This window comes from Mesoplodon bidens, assembly GCF_964165515.1.
Source record: "Mesoplodon bidens genome assembly, chromosome: 3".
Classification (NCBI taxonomy): Eukaryota; Metazoa; Chordata; class Mammalia; order Artiodactyla; family Ziphiidae; genus Mesoplodon; species Mesoplodon bidens.
The window spans coordinates 147,242,690-147,257,284 of record NC_138178.1 but is presented as its reverse complement, the minus strand read 5'-3'; positions in this window follow the sequence as shown (position 1 = coordinate 147,257,284).

Here is a 14,595-nt window from a genome sequence, read left to right as displayed (position 1 = left end):
TGCAGGCTCAGTGGCCATGGCTCACGGGCCCAGCCGCTCTGCGGCATGTGGGATCTTCCCGGACCAGGGCACAAACCCGTGTCCCCTGCATCGGCAGGCAGGCTCTCAACCACTGCGCCACCAGGGAAGCCCCTGAAGCTTATTTTTTTACAGTAAAAGTCACAGAGATAGACAAATATGCTGAGTTGATTCATTCTTCTCAATATAGAGCAGTCATCTTGAAGGTGACACTCATTCTGATGATGCTAAACAGGTGACCTATTCCGTCAGCAATGGGATCCAGAGTTTTTGGAACACAGTGTGTCTCATTATGTCATCCAGCGGGGAGAAAACATTGACTCAGGCTCTAAGATCCCAAGAGTTTTAATCAATAGGAAAATTTGATTCAATCATAGTCATTAAGCAAATGGAAAGGAACCAGGAATCAGAGTGATAAGTAAGGTTGGGGAACCCAGGCAGGAAGCATGTAGGAAAATGCCCTGCAGGCTTGTGATGGGCACTGTTGCAAGTCAAGGCTGGATTAGCTAAGAGACTGAAACAGATTCTTGGCCACAACTACAGAGCCTGGGAGCTACCTGCACTGTCATCCTCATCATATTCTACTCTTACCAAGCAAACTCCACCTCCTTTCTTTATCTTCTGCTTTCCAAGTACTCATCCATCAGCTGTTCCACCAGTGGCTGCCCTTGCAGGAAAGAGTCTTAACTATTCTTACCTGGGTAAGAACAGGATGAGGAAGATATCTCAGGATTTTTTTTACCCTCCTCTCTCCACCCCCGTGAACATCTCCTACTCCCAATGCCCAGAATCTGCTTCTCTTTGCTTAAAAATTCAAACCATCCCCCATGGCCCACCAATTCTATGAAACTTTCCTTGACCTCCCTGGCACATACTAATGTTTTCTTTTTTTGTAACACCTGCAACGTGTACCTAACGCAGTTAAGGGACATCCAGACATATTTTTCTCTGTTTCATGTGAGCTGACCTTTTCTTTCCCAATAAATGATAACCCCTGAGGACAGGAACCACATTTTAAACTTCTTGAAATTGCATGCCTAATTCTGTGATTTGCCAGTTAGTCCAGCTGAGGCCCTCGAGATCTCTACGGTCTGGGAGAATTTAAGGAGCCCTAAGCTGGTTTCTCTAGAGAAGAGCATCAAATCAGCCTTGCTGTGGGGTCTACACAAACCTTTTCCCACATCCTAGTCTCATGCCTGGGGATCAAGTCCCTAGCAACCTGAATCTGGGTCCCATTTCCGGGATCCTTGTTCTATCCCATTTGTTCTGGATTGGGTGCTGGGCTCTTGTTCTTGTCAATCCTCCCAAATCCTGCCTCTGAACCACACTCTGCAAGAATCCGTTCCCACAACACATTATCCACAGCAGCTAGTTTGGATTTCAGGCTGCCCAGACCTCTCTACCATGTGGGCTATGCTCCACTCACATATACTTCATCTCTTCCCCTTCCTGGCACTGCCAGCCGGCCAGCTTCTCAGTCTGACTCTTTCTGCCAAAACCTTCTGGGAACGTCTGCTGTGCTCCAGGGCTTCTGGCTGACCTGTGTGTCCTTTCCACTCTGCCATCAACTAAGCCATCATTCTGAAATTTAAAAAAAAAAAAAAAATCACCTCTAAGTTGGAGACAAGCATGCACACACACACACATGCATGTGCACACACACACACAAATTCATTTATCAGTCAAGAAGATTTCTGTTACCTTCCTAAATTTATACTCTCCCTTTTCGGGCATTTATCATCATTTCTAAGTCTGCCAATGTCCACCTTGGAATTTTCTTTAAATCAAAGGGGCCTTTAGAGATCACTCATTCCAACTCTCTTATTTCTAGTCTCTATTTTGCTACCCTACATTTATGCCTCTATTTAGAACCAGTGGCAGAGAGCTCTGCTAATGATAACCTTAGTGAGGAATTCTCCTTGTCTGTTAGCAAACTGCCACAGTGTTAGAAGACTTCATAGAAAGTCTCAACTTGGGAATCAGTTACCGTCAAAAGTCAAAATGTGTTTATCCGTTGCTGAGATGAGATCATTTCCTTCTCAGCCCCAGAAAGGAGACACGTACACACCGTAAAACTACACTCCCTCTCTCTCCCTCTGTCTCTCTCTCACTCTTAATGTGATCAGCCAGCTTTCTGTCTGGAACAATAAAAATATCTCCCAGCTGGAAAGACAGCGTCATTTTCTTGATGCTAAAATAAGAGAGTGATAAAGCAAGTCTCAGCAGGCACAGCAGAAATTTACTGCTTTTATGATTTGTATTTCAGAAATGATGCCATGAGACCAAAAATGCAAAGCAGAGCTTGTTATGTGTTGGCAAAAATATAGTTAAGGGCAGTTACCTCAGCCATGCCTTTCAGGTTCTGGAGGAAGAAACACCACTACCAATTTCCCCTCCTCGCCCCGAGGTTGCCATGGACACTGGGATTTTCCCTCAGCCATTCCCTCGCTGCGCTCTATGCTGTGAGCTCTATGCTGTGGGCTAAGAAAATTGCAGTATTTCCCACATGGTGTTCTTGCTATAGATTTGAAGGTACTAAGGAGAATTGTGTTGGAAAGAGCATCACCAGGATTATGTCCTGCTTAGCCCCACCTCCTGACCGGGAGCAGTCTTTGGCTACACTTTCCAAACCTAGGATCTACAGGGTGTGCGTGTTCCTCCCCTCTCTGCTTTTCTTGGAGAGGGAACTCTCCAGACTACAGAAAACCCCTAGGAATTTCCTCCCCCTGCAGGTTTCCAGCAGCTTATTTCCCACTTCTCACTTAGACTTGTCTTCTTTCAGATCCAAGTAAGGAAAACAATCCTGGATTAACACTTTATGAGCCATGTAACTAGGACAGTGCCATTGGGAGGAAAACAAGATAGAACTCAGAAAAGATGGGTTTGAGTCCTGGGACTTCAGTCAGATCTTTGCCGTCAGGGCATTGCAAACCCTCCTTCTTTAAAATACAGACACTAAAAAAAAATAAATAAATAAAATAAAATACAGACACTAATGTTTATTTTATTTTATTTTTTTAACATCTTTATTGGAGTATAATTGCTTTACATTGTTGTGTTAGTTTCTGCTGTATAACAAAGTGAATCAGCTGTAAGTATACATATATCCCCATATGCCCTCCCTCTTGCATCTCCCTCCCACTCCCTCTATCCTACCCCTCTAGGTGGTCACAAAGCACCAAGCTGATCTCCCTGCAGGCACTAATGTTTAATCAGCTCATGTCATCTATGGAGCACTCAGGGTTTTTTGAGTAGAAGCTGCTGCCTTCGGGTAAATATCCCTCTGTCTGGGGACTTATTCCTGGACATTGGTTATGTGTCAGTGAAAAACTCCAAATGATCTATGTATCAGTTGCTATTTTACACTTTCAGTTTATACAACAAACAAGAAAAAGAGCTTAGCTCAATTTGCTGGAATCTCCGCCAAGACAGTTCATTTCTATTTTGAAAGCATTGTTGGTAAATTTTAATAGTAAAGATAAGAAATGAAAGCAGAAATGAGGCAGTTTATATAGTCTCAGTTCCCATGGCTCTAAAATCATCACTCAATCAACACACAGCTCAACCAGAAAAACCAAAACCTTTTGTTATAGGCAGAATTCTAAGATGTCCTCCAAGATTTCTGGCTCCTGGTATCAAGCCTTCTCCGAGTTTTTCAGTCAAACACTAACCTAGGTGCTGCTGTGCAGGAATTTTACAGGTGTAATTAAGGTCCCAAATCAGTTTCACCTTAAGATAGGGAGATTGTCTGGGTGGTCTTGACCTAATTGCATGGCCCTTTAAATCTGCAACTAGAGGTCAGAGGCAGAAAAAGCCAAAGAGATTTGAAGTATGGGAAAGATTTGACAGAAAGGAGATTCTCCACTGCTGGCTTTGAAGACGGAAGAGCCAGGTGACAAGAAATACAGCATTTCCCAGCATGGCTGAGAGTGGGCCCCTGGTGACAGCCAACCAGGGAACAGGGACCTCGGTCCTCCAGCTTCAAGGCACTGAATTCTGTGACCACCAGAATGAACTCGGACAAACCTGAGCTCCAAATGAGAACACAGCCCGGATGACACCTTGATTCAGCCTTGTGAGACTCTGAGCCAAGTCATGCTCTTCCCAGATGCCTGACACACAAAAACTGTGAGATAATAAATGGGTGTTGTTTAAGGTGCTAAATTTGTGATGATGTGTTACTCAGTGTGAAAAATGAATACACACTCCATAAATGGTTTGAAAGCTTCTTATCCAAGACCAAAATCCAAACTTCTCAGGACAGAAACCTACCAACCATTGTGAATCAGATCTATCAGGCAAGCCCCTTGCTGCTCCAAGTACGATTCATGGACCAACTGCATACACATAGCCCGGGAGCTAGTTAGAAATGCAGCCTCTCAGACCCCATCCAGATCTACTGAGTCAAAATCTTCATTTTTTACAAATCCCCTGTGACTCATATGCATATTAAAGTGTGAGGGACACTGGTTAGCATTCTAATTCAGAGCTGGAGAAGCAGAATCAACAAAACCTGAACTCCGAACTTGGCTCAGAGTTTTACCAGCTGTGTGGCCTTGGACAAGTTGATTAACCTCTCTGAGCCTCTATTAATCTATAAAATGGAGCAAACAATAGTACCAGCTTCATAGAGCTGTGATGAGGCTTAAATGCGACAGTACGTAAAATGCGTTAGCCCAGTGTCTGTCATGCAGTAAGGGTTTAATAAATGTTGGTTGTTATTGGATTGGGCACTAAGGGTTGAGTGAGTTCAGTGTAAATGATGAAAACCACATTAGCTGGAAACAATGCAGGATCACTGCAGCGAAACGTCCTCCTTTGATGAAATATGCCATCACGGAACCCCCAGAGGCTGCAAAAGGGTGTGACCTTGGATTTCTACCGCAATAAACATCCCCTGACACCAGGCTGGGTCAGCCATGTCCTTCCATCTCGAAAATCATCTCTTGTAACCACCTGTGTCTCCCATCTCCCTTTTCCTTCTAACCTCCCCTGCCAGCATTAACCTATTAACCTCGCGGGGCTCCACCTCACTTAGCTAATGAGATCTAGCCAGAAACCATAGAGACGGTTGTCAGAACCCCCCGGCAGGTGGTATCCTTGGATATCAGTGACAGCTCACCCCACAGAAAAGATGAATAGATATGCCGGCCACAGAGCACAAGCCGTGTGGCTGTTTTAACAAAAATCAAAGGTTCTTTTCATTTTTGCTGAAGGGAATGATGACAGTGGTGAGAGCAGCACAGAGTATAAGAACAAATGACAAGAACACACCGACAATTACAAATGGCCAATCCCTAAGTCAGAGAAGTCATCTGGGATCAGTTCTGGAGAGGCCCGGCTCCCCCTCCTGGCTTCTCTGTTCTTGGCAAACACGCCTCTCATTTGCTTTATCTTCTCATTCTGAGCCGAAGAAATCTCTGTGGTTCAATATAAATAATGAGGATGATATTGATAATAATAATAGCTCTCATTTGTTGACAACTCCAAGTGCCAGGCACTTTTCATGAATTATTTATACTCGTTATAACAACTCTGTGAGGTAGACATTATTATGTTCCTTTTTAGTCAAGGAAATGGAGGCTCAGAGAGGTTATGTGGCTTGCCCAAGTTTACACAGCAGGTAAAATAGTCGCCATTGGATTCAAACCTGGGTCTGCTCGACTCTGAAACCTCTGCTCTCATCACCTTGTCTCTACAACATAGCTCTTATCCTGATTCCTTGTCTAGGCTCTTGACCCTCTGCCCAAACCCAGTATCTGGGCCTTTGATGCTATTGCCTGGTCAGCTGCTTCTGCTGCTTCTTCTTCTTCTTCTCCTATTTTTGCTGAAGTATAGTTGATTTACAATATTGTTTTAGTTTCAGTTGTACAGCAAAGTGATTCAGTTATACCTATATATATGTACATATCTATATTCTTCTTTCGATTTTTTTCCATTATAGTTTATCAGAAGATATTGACTATAGCTCCCTGTGCTATACAGTAAATCCTTGTTGTTTATCTATTTTATACGTGGTAGTGTGCGTTCGTTAATCTCATACTCCCAACCGGTTCGCTTCTGAATTGCCTTTCTTCTATCCTTCCCAGGTGGGTACCACTTCTGGATCTTGTCTTCTCTACTCAGATACTCACCTGTCTGGTCCTTGGACACATGCAGCACTCACCTATTTCCTGTTGGTCCACATGGTTCCGATCCAGGGTTTTGTCACCTCACTGCTCCTAAGTGTGTTGGCTAGGCTTGACCAATGAGGGGCTGGCATGACACCCCTAGACTCTGGATAACTATCCCTCCATCTAGACCCCACCTCACAAGGAGGGTCTCCTATATCTACTAGCTTGGCTCATGACTACAGAAGAGAATTTCCTGGATGTTTCCGGTGTTAAAGTAATTAAACAAAGAGGGCATTAGACTGAGGCGGCTCTAGTGTCTTGGCAGCCCACGCAAGAAAATTAAAACTTAAGCCAGAGTCAATGCACTCATATCCTGCAAAATGAAATTTAAGAACAATCACAAACAGACACCTAGGCTTTCCCAAAGAAGGTAGCTACTTAAGCTATAGCCAAGCAAATAATTTCCTTGCTTTGCTTCCATGTCCCCTCTATAAAAACCTCTCCCTACCTTCTGTTGGCTGTGTCCCTAACCACCTTTGGTTCTGTGTTGCCTGATTCGAACCATTGTATGCTCCAATAAACTCTGAACATTTTTATGTGCTCCAGTGTACCTTTACACAGAGAAACCACTCCACCTAGGTTCTGCTCTCTGCTCCTGCTATGCCCCGTCTTGAATACTCAATTTCTTTCTTTCCAAACCACACTCTATTGCCCAGCTCATACCCGATTCAATTTCCACTCTCCTGCCCACGTAATAACACCTGGACTTGGAGTCACAGCCCTTCACCATTTGGCCTCAATGACCCTTTCAAGCTCCAGCTCTATTTTTCAGCCAGCTGTTCCCTATCCTCTCTCCATGATTTTCTTCTGGGCCTTTGCTTCCTGCTCCCACTCTGCCAGGGATGCTTCTTTTCTTTGCATTGTTTCTGTATCACCCAAGATCTAACTCAAAATCCATCTTTAACAAGGTCCTCCTGTATAGCACAGGGAACTATATTCTATATCCTGTAATAAACCATACTGGAATAGCATATGAAAAAGAATATATATGTATAACTGAATCATTTTGCTGTACAGCAGAAATTAACACAACATTGTAATTCAACTATACTTCAATTAAAAAAATTTTTTTTAAATGGCCCTAATCCCCCAAGCGGAAAACAATCTTTTCCCTTTGTTAATCGGCTGTGGCACTTTATCTGCACTTTAGTGACACTTAACAGTTTTATACATTTGCCATAGATAATTATATATATAATTTCCTGCCCCTTTCAGACGGTAAGGTCTTTGAGAGCAGAGAGCACTTGATTTTTTTCTTTTGGTAGCCTAACAATACCTAGTAAAATGCTTTGATAAATGATTGCAGTAAATCTGTTGATCCATCAGCTGGATGGTAGATGGATGGATGGGTGGGAGGATGGGAGGGACATTACAGGCACTGGGACTCCAGCTGAAATTTTCCAGCCAGGCCTCCTTGTCAAGAGAAAGGCTGCACCTGTCAGGTGAGCAGGCTGTCATAATTATGGAAAAGGAAGACTAGCTTGAACAAATGGACCATGCTGGGAGTGAAATCAGGCCATGAGGCCATGCATGGTCACCATTTTTTTTCTTAATGTTTACCAGGCTATATCAGTAGGATAATTTAAAATACAAAAAAAAAAAAAAAAAAGGGGCTTCCCTGGTGGCGCAGTGGTTGAGAGTCCGCCTGCCGATGCAGGGGACACGGGTTCGTGCCCCGGTCCGCGAGGATCCCACGTGCCGCGGAGCGGCTGGGCCCGTGAGCTATGGCCGCTGAGCCTGTGCATCCGGAGCCTGTGCCGCACAACGGGAGAGGCCACAGCGGTGAGAGGCCCGCGTACCGCAAATAAATAAATAAATAAATAAATAAAATAAAATAAAATACAAGTAACAGGAAAGCCAACTCAACTTCGAATTAGCTCCCATGGTAAAGAAACTTACTGGCACAAGTATAGGAACTCAGAGGCAGGGGTAGGGGTAAGGATTGGTGGATCCAGTGGCTCTTTCCATTCCTTTGCTCTCCTATCCCCAGTGCTGACTTTATCCTAAAGTAAGTTTCCCAGTTCTTAGAAAGTTCTAGTAGTTATGGGCTAATTGCCTCCTTTTTCAAACATTCTGCTAACTTCCTACGGCTCTTTCATTTTCTTTTTGTTCTTTTTTAAAAATATATATTAATAAGTTCATGTTCATTGTCCTCGAGATCTGCCGAACTCTGGATCCAGGCTCAGTAGGGCTGCGTGGTACTTTATATGTCTCTGGCTCCTAAATTCCTATTTACCATCTCCAGAAGGCTCAGCTTCTAGAGGAGCTGAAGGTATGTTTAGAAGGGTACATTTCCAGGAAGAGAGAGAGTGATTTGGACCCCAATCTGATGATATCAGATACTCTGAATTTGTCTCTCTGTTCACTCTGTTCTGGCTCCAGAGAAATAAGACAGTTGCTAGTGAGATTGGTGCCATTTTCTGTAGTTTCTGTACCATGAACTCTCTCATCTCTGAGATCTTGTCTCTGGTTTTGTCTTTGTTCTAAGGCCCCATCAGGTTCTCCTTTTATCTGGACGTGGAATCTAGATCTTTAATTTTGAAACCAAATTTGTGCTCAGTTCTGGAACCTCAATTTCTTTAACAAGTTGCTCTCTGGAATCAATCCCAGGATAAGGTTTGTCCATAAATCCCTTGCTGAGGGTGTGTAATTGGGAGGAAGCGTAGCTGGTAGGACATTGTCTATCTTCTCTGCTTTGAATCTTCTCTTCAGGGTGATCTTCGTCCTGGCTTGATTCTAAGTCCTCCTCAGGTTCTGATCTTTTCTGGAATAAGTGCCTAGTTCTTCAATTCTGAAACCAAATCTGGATTCTAGACCCTTCAGTGTTGATTTCTAAAGCACATCTCTGTTTGGTAGCATAACTTGGGTAAGAGTTTTGGTGAATTTGGTGTGGCTGCATCTACACTTCATTGTTTGGAGAGTTGTCTTGGGCCATGTTGGAAGAGAGTCCTGAAGTCTAAGGATTCAACCAGGAGCCTATGGCTCTTTCTTAAGGGTAAGGGAACATATTTTCCAGAAGCGCCTAGAAAACCCCTCTTAGTGACTCTTAGGTGCAAACTGGCCTAGGCCTGCCTACTCCAGACCCATTTATTACTGGCAGTGGGGATGGGGATGGGGTTGGGGATTGGGCTCAGACCACTCAAGGCCCACCCAGGAGCTGCAGTGGAACTTGTGATGGAGAGTCACTACAAGATCGATTACAGCAGACCGTTGCCTGGGTGCCACTCCCATTGAGGGCTGGCTCTTGTGACCTTCTCATTTTAGAGAAGTAATAAACAGTGGAAAACACATCATCCAAAAGATCTCATTGCTAAAGATTTTACAGTGTATCTGCTCGCCTAAGTGTTCTTCAGTGCTTCTTGTGTAAAACCATTGGTTAGTTAGTAGGGTTTATTGAACACATGCTTTTTAGATAGCATCATTCTAAGCGCTGTGCAAAGATTAGAAAAGGAAAAGGAGACAATGGCAGTGACTTTTTTATTTTTAAATATAGAATGAGTGTTGAGGGAAATAGTTCTGTTTCAAGGTCAGCATTAATTGTACTCAATTATTTTCCAGAATGTGGAAACTACTTGAGTCCCTTCCTCCTGTCTTTGTCTTCTGTTATTCAACTCTCCCTTTTCTTGTCACTCTTTTTCTCCTCTCTTACTCTTTGCTCATTTCAGGAAGGCAACATAGCCGAGATTAAGAGTGTGGAATCTGAAGTCAGACTTCCTGGGTGGGAATGCTGGCTTTGAGCCCCAGCTGTGACTTTCTAGCCAATTATTTCATTACCCTAATCTTCTATTTTTTGTGGGTAAATCATACCTAATAATTATACCTACCTCCTAGGATGAGGCACATTCAAAATGATTAGTAAGGGTTAACTATTTTAATTTTCTTTTTCATTAATTCTCTTTCAGTTGGGCCACATTTTGTGCCTATTCTTCCCTGTTAAATCCCAGAGTGATAGATGGTTAGGAAATAGAGTCAGGATTAAACTTACAGAACAACTTTCTAGTGAGGAATGGCATGGAGCCATTTTATTTCCTTCTCTTTTCCTTATTTTTTTTCCTTTTCCTTATTATAATTAGGGTATTTAAAGAGTGCTATGTGAATATAATTAAGGCAGAGATGAAAATGTACAAAACCAGTTGAGAGGAACACATATGTACTATACATGCAAACAGGAGAATGTCCTAGTTCAAGTAAGAATCTCCCAGATGACAATATCAGCTTCATCTAGGCTTAGTTTATTCAGTTAGTGAGAGCACTTTCTGATAAGACCAAGATGAGGGCTTTAATAATTCTAGAATGTGGTGACCCTGCTTTACCTCTTTTATGGCTATAGACTGCTCTCCTGACCCTGGCTAGCCATCTCTAAATGCATCCATTGTTCGAAAGATGATCAGTTGGAGGGGTCTGATGAGAGCAGCGCAAATTTATCATCTTAGTAGGAAACAACAACTACAATTGAGAGTACATTCTATCAGGGTGGTGGGTTAGCCTAATGTTTGTAGATGAAGAGAACACAGACTGACATCGTTGTAGACTTCATAGAAGACCAATAGGTTTGGAGTGATAGGTTCCACAGCAGTTGACAACCCACAGCAAGGATTACCCCTGTGTGCTTTGCCTTCGATGCCCCAGCTCTTCCCAGAGACCACTGGAGAATTACCATCTATCCCTTCAGTTTCATGTTTGTTGAATGAATGAATGAATGAATGAATTTGTGTGCTTAGTTGATCAATGTATCTGGTTCCCCTCCTAGAATGTGAACTCCCCAAGGCCAGAGCAAGCCTGTTTTATTCACTCCTGTATTCCTAGAGCTGAAGTGAGGGCCTAGCACATAGTAGACATTCAGTAAGTATTTTTTAAATCAATAATTTAAAACATCAATAATGCCAGTGTTGAGAAAAGGAATTTACTGGCAGGAACATGGTAATGCAGATGTCTTCACAGCTGTGAGGCTGCCTACGCAGTCTCCAAATTAACATCAGAGTAATACTGGGTATTGTGAGGATGGGGGGTCACTTTTCATACACGTTTAGCATCTGACAACATGAAATGACACACTACAGTGTGTGGCAGTGGTGTTGTACCAAGCTTGGAGTTTGGGTTCTAAAAGTCAACAAATAGGGCAAAAATTATATCAATAAAAAATTACCATTAAAAATCTCTTAAATTACCCATGTAGTACAGATTACTTGGTTTTATGCATTCTGTGCCATCTCACAGTAAGTTCAACACAGCCAGTTTTCCCCCAGAGTTGGAACAGATGGCCATGGCTCTTTCTTTGGTTGAGCACCAGATGAAGTAGTTGGCTTGAACTGAAGGGCCATATTGTTGGGGGGAAAAATTACATATATAGGTATATATTCATCTACATTATTTTCTTTTGTTGAATGTGTAGCTGACTACAAGCAACTTAAATACTTCTGTACGTAACTCTATTGTACTATTTGGTCCTCAGTGTCGTCAGATGCTCTTCACTGTTTATCAGGAAGACAGGTGTAAAGGAGGTGGGAAATAACACTTTGGGGGCACCACAATAGCTGGCATAACCAATAGGAGAATGTTAACCATAGTGATTTTCCAAATTTAAAAAAAAAGCCTTTTATCTAAATTGCATCCATGCTCTAAATCCCTACAAAAAAATAATACAGAGCATGTGTGGGGTGCCTGCTATGTTCTGGGTACTAGGTTCTTTATGTATATTGTCTCATTGTACTGCCTCATAGTAACCCTTTGAAGAAGGTATTACAAGCCCTGAGACCCTGCAGTGATTCTTCACAACAGCCAGGCAGGCACACAGGCTTGGCCCATTGCCTGAAAGAACAAATTCAGCTGTAACCAGTGATGGAGACACTCCCAGCCCAGGGCATGATATAAACATTCCTGTCCTTGTCTCTTGGGTTGTCTTTTCGTCCACACCAGGTCTGTCTTGCAGGGTTGCTTGGACACCTCTTCCCCACTCCACAAATGTACCTGGGTATTGTCTGCAAAAAAAAAAAAAAAAAAAAAAAAAAGGAATGAGAGTCAGTCAACTTGTTTCAAGAGTTCTGCATTATGATGCTCACTTTATTAGTAACATTGGAAAATTTTAAATTCCACTTTGACGGGAACTTATGAGTTATGTAAAAACAAACTCATTTAAGAGGTGGAAGGAATCATATTCACTGCCTTTGTTTTTCTTTTGAACCTGTTCTCTGCTTAGTGTCCTATTTTCTACATTAGATAAATTCTTTGCTTCAACTTGCTCTCAGTGAAAAGACTACTAATACAACACCATCGCTTCAGACGAGCAGCATTGGAATAGTCCACCTTGGTTGCTTTTTACACCTCTTCATACGTTTTTTCCTGAGCTGCTTTAGGCATCATAGTTTCTTCCACATCTCCCCAAAACATATTTAATATTGATCATAAACATGGGCTGTGTTGCCAATATGCCTAAACTTTCTATCATTTTCCCTTCCTTTCTTTTCTATTCCCTTTTCTTCAGGAACCTGGCTTCATCCTACCACCAGCCATTGTGTTCAAACTGGGGAAAAAGAACTCTACTTGGCCACACTGGTAAAGATGGAAAAGGTGCTGGGGAAGGAGGCAGAGATGTGGTGATCCTATATCTCACATTTACAGGTGGTGACAGTGGTTCTTGGGGACTTTAAGTAGATTTTCCCATGCTACCCACCTAGAAAGTAGCAGTGTTGGGAGTTGAACCTAGGTCAGCAAGGCTCCAAAACCCCTAGTTTCCATTACACCACACTGCTTACCACAAGCAGCAAAACCCCATTAAATGCAGGTTTGGGGCAACAATGATGAGCAGATTTGCATGAAAAAACAGAATTATACATGATTAATAGGTCTGGTAATGTGACCTTGGAAAGAGGAGCCAGACTAAGTGAAGGACTTTCCTGAGATCAGCAATAGCATGGATGACCAGTGTTTACTCTGTGCATGGGACCATGCTAGATATTTTGAAGAAGACACAGGGCATCTTATAAGAGACAGGCTAGTTGAAGGGAAAATCTATGACTTGTAATATCCAGGGTACCTCCTGGATACAGAGAGCACACTCAAACTGTACAATTAAGAAGAGTTTAAGGGAAAAGAAGCAGACTCACAGATATAGAGAGCAAACTAGTGGTTACCAGTGGGGAGAGGGAAGGAGGGAGGGGCAATATAGGGGTAGGGGAGTAAGAGGTAAAATTATTATGAATAAAATAAGCTACAAGGATATATTATACAACACAGGGAATATAGCCAATATTTTACAATAACTATAAATGGAGTATAACCTTTAAAAATAGTGACTTACTATACTGTACACCTGTAACATATAGTATTGTACATCAACTATACTTCAATAAAAATTTTTAATAAAAGAAGAGTTTAAGGGTCTAATCTACTTATAAAGTGTGGGTGAGGTTTAGGGAATTGGCGCCAGCAACAGTGGGATTCTGTTACCCACCCCCACACATGCAGGGTCAAGGGGAAGGGGCGGAGCATAGCTGTGTGAAGAGGAAGGGATGCTCCCCTCTCTCAGGAACTGTGACCTTCAGTACAGAAAAGCAGCCAAGCTGTGGTGACCCATGAGGGAGGGAGCCACAGTCATAAATATCTCAACCTCACTCTTTCTGCTCTTCAATCTTTTGGTGATGCTTCCCATTAGCTAATCCCAGCCAGAAGCTAGAGGGCAAGTATTGATTCCATCCATAAAGCCAGGCAGCTAAAATTGTCAGCAAAGAGATGCTACAGACCCATGTCGACCTCTTCCACTTTGAAAATATGGCGCCCTATGTCAGCATGAAGAAATTATAGAAGATGGACCTTCACCCCTAAACCCATAGAAATGGAATGATGTCTGACAAATGGGGATTTGTAAGCAGCTCTTTTGCCCCTTTCCTGTTGGTCTATTTCTGTTTCCCTTAAGCCTTAGTCATAAAAGTGAGATTACTAAGTAACATTTAACCTAACTCCTGATTTTTGCTTTACTGAATGTACACAACACCTTGTCTAAACTGTTGATTCTTTTCCCAGATTAAAAGGAGTATGCATGAAGAATTAAGCAGTTAAAGAATGACTGACTCTCTATCCCCAGATGCCCCGTTAGCAAATTTGCAGGCAGACCATGTGGGCAAGAGAACATCCAATTGCAGGTGGACCATGCAGGCAAGACAGCATCCAAAAGAAGATCAGGAGAAGTCAGCAGGTCTGCACACAATGGAAAAATGACGAAGAATCTGACCTCCTACCTTAATGATTAACTGAGATTGTTTCCCCTTTTTTCCTTTAAAAATGTCATGGCTGAGCAGAACCTTCCCAGTTGGTCTCTGGACAAGAGTCCACCTTCTCCCCAGATTGCCAGCTTTTCTGAATAAAGCACCTTTCCTTTCTACAGACACTTGTCCCTCAGTTATTGGCT